Here is a 4,486-nt window from a genome sequence, read left to right as displayed (position 1 = left end):
CAATATTTATTCATTATATTCCTTATGCTGTACTTTACATCTCCATGACTATTTTGTGACTTCCAATTTATATTTAATCCTTTCACCTAGCCCTCCAACCCTACTCCCATTTGGTAACCCTCAGTTTGTTCTCTGTACCAATGAGTCTGTTTCTGTTTTGTTTGTATATTTTGCTTTTTAGATTTCACATATAAGTGAGTTCATATGGTATTTCTCTTTCTCTGTCTGACTTATTTCATTTAGCATAATACTCTCTAGATCCGTCCATATTGTCTCAAATGGTAAGATTTCATTTTTTTTTTATGGCCAAGTAATATTCCATTGTATATATGTATCACTTCTTTATCCAATTGTCTATCGATGCATACCTAGGTTGCTTCCATATCTTGGCTATTGTAAATAATGCTGCAATAAACATAAGGGTGCATATATCTTTTTGAATTAGTGTTTTGGATTTCTTCAGGTAAATATCCAGAAGTGGAATTGCTGGGTCATAAGGAGATAGGTCTATTTTGAATTTTTTAAGGAACCGCCATTCTGTTTTCTACAATGGCTGCACCAGTTTGCAATCACACCAACAATGCACGAAGTTTACCTTTTCTCCACATTCTCGCCAACACTTATTGTTTGAAAAAATATGGAACACTTCACAAATTTGCGTGTCGTCCTTGTGCAGGGGCCGTGCTAATCTTCTCTGTATTCCGATTTTAGTATATGCGCTGCCGAAGTGAGCACAAAGATAGGTATTATTGTTCCAGTTTACAGAACAATAATTGTTAAGTCTAAGAGAGATTAAATAATCTGCTTAAGATCCCAAGACTACTAAAGGGTGGGTTTTGGCTTCAAAACCAGGATTTGTTTTTTACTCCAAAGCTTATGCCCTTATGATTTTGTTATGATTTCTGAACCTGGTGTTTACAAATGTATTTTTAGGAATAGATGAGTTTTCTATGACAATTTTAAACATTTAATATTATTGATGTTAATCTTTAAAAAATTCATTTAAGCAAATGTTGGGTATTCTGGACGACACTTCTAGCTGATTTCAAGCCCTGCATTTGTGTTTACAATGACAATGGAGCCAAGTAGAACAATTTTAATTGTCCCAGCTCACTGACAAAAGAACATCAGTAGCCTTCACTTGTAAATGGTGTGCCCATGCAAAGTAATGAGCAGCAAATGACCTCAAGACGAATGGAGTGTCCACTATGGTTTGAATGGAGAGAAGAGGTAGAAAAGTTCTTATTAAGTGGGGCATGATAGTTAAAAAAACAAACAAATACATAAACCCATATCAGTCAGCTCCATATTCCCATTACTAATAGCTATTTAGTTTCATGAAAAAATGTCATCTGCCATATTAACTTAATGCTGTTAATTTCAACATTGCTGATGCATGGCATTGCTTGCAAATGTATTTGTGTTTTCTAGTTACTCAAAAATTACAAGCCTCTAAAGAGTTTATACTTAGTTTTTTGGTATACTTATTTGAGTTACATGAGGACAAAAATAATGTAAGTCAACTCTAGGAGTCCAGAGGAATTTTTGGTCATGAATGGGGGTCTGCAAATTACTTAAGATTAAGCCAGGGTTCTGAGTTATAGTCAATAGAAGTACTCTCTGGTTAATATAAGCAGAAATGGAGGTTCTTGGATGGGTATTGGGTGGCCGAAGAACAGAAGGGAAGGGTAGAGAACCAGACTCAGGAAGTGGTCAAGAGCCAGGGCTGTCCCCAGAGCTGTCTGGGGTAGAAGAAGCTCTGACTCTCCCAGCACTGGATTCACCCCTTGGTCCCAGACACCGTCATTCCAGGACTTTCGCTGCTACCACCATCAAGCCTTCAAATCACTCTCTCAGGAGTGAAGACTGTGAGCAGGAACATCCAGTTGGCTGAGCTTCTATTGTTTGCCTACCTCCTGGCTTCCAGGGAGGAACCATGTGTCTTCTTTTGGCTTCTGTAGACCCAGCTGATGGAGAATTTCCCTCAAATAGGAAGGACCTCTAGATGCTGGGGAGCCAATATTCACTATACACACTCTTCTATAAAATAGAGGGATTTTAGCATTGAATAAAACAACCTCATGAGCATCAACCATAAAATCCTGTTGACGTGTTTATAGTTATTGATGAGCAGCATTTAACGAGTCCCACTGTGATCAAGATCAGAGATAAAGGCCCAGCTTCCAGCACTGGTATTTTTGTTTTATGGTCCTTGCTACAGTGGGCAGATCAGGAGGGAACCACACAAGGTAATTTAATAGAGAAACTGTATCTACCTTGAAAAAAAAATTTTTTTTTCATTTAAACCAGTTTCTCTGGTGTTTATTAAAAGCTAATAAAAAGCCACTGGCTCAGTTTTTGGAGTTGAAATTCAGAAAACATAGTTTTTATCACAGCATTTTTATGTTCTCATCCTCCTGAGCTAATCACATAACTGGTTTTGCTCCGAGCATGGATGGGAAGTGTTTGTCCAGGTCTCTGTGGCGCTTGCTAAAAATACTTCCTTGCAGTGCTTCACATGTGTCTTCAATTAACTGTGAAGAAAACCTGCTGCACGAGGAAAAATTGTTTATTCTGTGTTTCATATATGAAACCATTACCCTTTCTTATTTTGGTAGTAAGTCTTCCATTTCAAAGGTGTTCTACTTTGGGAACTGCACAGGAAGTTCTTGATTGTCCATTGCTTTCTATGCAAAGATTTCTGCACCCCGAAATAGGGTTTTTTTTCTTCCTCCTTCTCTGGTTACATGAAGGAGTTGGGGAAAAAAACCTGATTTGGCTACTACATGATCTGTTCACCTCCCTCAATCCCTACCTCTCTGACCTCATCCCCTACCCCACTCCAGCCACAGTGGCTTCCTGGTACTTTCTCATTCACCCTGCCCTATTGTTCTCCAGGAAACCTGATACACTGTATACTTAATTGTTATTTGTCTATGTATCTTCTCCTACTAGAATACAATCTTCATGAGGCAGAGACTATGTCTTCTTCCCTGCTGATCATACTTGCCCAGCACATAGTAGATACTCAATAAATTATGTGTTGAATGAGTGAATGCATGTAATAGTAACAGTTATCATTTCATAAATAATGAAATTACAAACATTATCTCTAATAAAGGAGTGAAGTTATGCTGATGAAGTTAATATTTTGAGGATCAAGGTCAATGAGGGGCTCACACCACTATATTAGGAGGTATTAAGTTCAGAAGCCACTGGGTAAAGAGGTAATGCAACATTTAAATCTTCAGTCTTGATCACTCCTCCGTAGTCCTGGCTCATACACCCAACTACCTTTTCAACATTTCCTTTTGGTTGTCTCAGAGGCAGCTCATACTATGTATGTCCAAAATGGAACTCTTGATTACCCCTCCCTCCAGTATAAATCTGTTTCTCCCCCAACTTTCCATTTCAGTTAATCACAACTTTCTGCCTTTGCTCAGGCCAAAAGCCAAGGAATCATCTTAGGTATCTCACTTTCCTCGAATCCCTACATGTAATCCCCTAGAAAGTTTGCCAACTCCACCATGACAGAAATGGCCAGCTGACCACAAAGATCTGTATTCCCTTTCTGTAGTGTAGAACTGTTGATCAGAAGTGGCTCCCCACACAGGGACTATATTTCCTAGCTCCGCATCATTCAGGTAAAGCCGTATGACGGGTTTTCATCAATGAGATATAAATGGAAGTACCACAGTTAGACCCAAGTGCCAAAAAAGCATATATGCCTTCTCCATGCTCTCTTTTTTAACTGTTTGCTGAATGAAGAGGATCCTACAAAGGATTTTGGGGGCCCAGGAGTTGGCAGAGTCACAACATGGAAGGATCCTGGGTCCCTGAGTTACCACTTGGAGAAGAGCCACTTGCTCTTCTAGAATACCTGTTTGGACTTTATGTGAAAAACCCACCAAGTTTTTGGAGTTATCTGTCATCGTAGCTGGCATTATCTTAACTAGTGTGTCTATCGCCAAAATATATCTCAAATCTGTCTACTTGTCTTCATTAATCTTATTCTATTTTGAACCACTATCCTCTATCTCCTAGAAGATTATAAAAGTCTCCTAACTTATGTTCTTGCTTCTGTCTCCCTGCTTGCTATAGACCAAATATCTGTGTCGCCCACAAATTCATATATTGAAACATAATCCCCAATGTGATTGTATTTGCAGGTCCAGTCTTTGGGAAGTGATTAGGTCATGAGAGTGAAGCCTTCATTAATGGAATTAGTGCTCTTATAAGGGACTCCAGAGAGCTCTCTCGCCCCTTCCACCATGTGAGAATCTAAGAACCAAGAAGCCAGTCCTTACCGGACACCAAATATGCCAGGTGCCTTGATCTTGGACTTCCCAGCCTCCAGAGCCATGAGAAATAGATATTTGTTGTTTAAGCCACCCAGTCTATGCTGTTTTTGTTATAGCAGCCTGAAAGGACTGAAACACCCCCTATAGGGTGTATTCTTTACACAGCCATCAGAAGGATCTTTTAA

At 39.2% G+C, this 4,486-nt stretch overlaps 1 non-coding gene across 1 annotated transcript; it reads right to left on the bottom strand.

The window, feature by feature from the left end:
- Positions 1 to 631: 631 nt before the first annotated feature.
- Positions 632 to 735, bottom strand: LOC112484485. Its single transcript, XR_003048024.1, has one exon. It is a non-coding gene; the product is annotated as a U6 spliceosomal RNA (small nuclear RNA).
- Positions 736 to 4,486: the final 3,751 nt, after the last annotated feature.

The sequence above is a fragment of the Pteropus alecto genome, unplaced genomic scaffold (assembly GCF_000325575.1).
Source record: "Pteropus alecto unplaced genomic scaffold, ASM32557v1 scaffold75, whole genome shotgun sequence".
Classification (NCBI taxonomy): Eukaryota; Metazoa; Chordata; class Mammalia; order Chiroptera; family Pteropodidae; genus Pteropus; species Pteropus alecto.
Note: the sequence above shows the minus strand (reverse complement) of the source record. Positions and strands in the feature narration are given on the sequence as shown.